Here is a 608-nt window from a genome sequence, read left to right as displayed (position 1 = left end):
CATTCGGTCGGGGTAGGGGTCGGGCGGGAGGGAGGGAGCGGCCCGTTCACGCTGCGCGCGCGCTCTCCCCATGCCGGCCCGAGTGTCGTGGAGAAGGCGAAAAAATCAAAAGGATAAGAGGCGACCAAATCCTAAGTCTCCCAAGTGCCAAACGCAGACAGAGTCAATGTACTGAAAACGTGTCTCCTCAATATCCCGTCGACTGCCCCGAAAAGTCTATCGACGAAAATAAAGACTTGACAGCCAAGGCCACCACACTGAGGGGTGTAGGAAAGACATGTCTGCAGCGCCCCGCACGACCGAAATCGGTACTACACCCGTAAATTGCCTCTGGTAGAAACGCCATTCATTTGAATGGAGCAAGTTTTCGGGATAGTTATTCACATTTTAGGGCATCACTGGCGGAATCAAACACTTGTACACTTTCCCCGATCTGGGTGACCTCCGGATAGGCTACTTTGTTACATTTTGGGATAAATGCTGGGCTTTGCTGAGACTGTGCAAGATGCTTTGCGTGAGCTCCGGATAGGCGACTTTGTGACATTTTGGGATGCGTGCTGGTACTTTGCTGGGACTGAGTGCCGCTGCATTTTGGGATCCATGCGGGT

The sequence above is a fragment of the Phycodurus eques genome, unplaced genomic scaffold (assembly GCF_024500275.1).
Source record: "Phycodurus eques isolate BA_2022a unplaced genomic scaffold, UOR_Pequ_1.1 contig_289, whole genome shotgun sequence".
In the NCBI taxonomy this organism is placed as follows: Eukaryota; Metazoa; Chordata; class Actinopteri; order Syngnathiformes; family Syngnathidae; genus Phycodurus; species Phycodurus eques.
The sequence above is the reverse complement of the archived record's forward strand: the minus strand, read 5'-3'. Positions refer to the sequence as shown.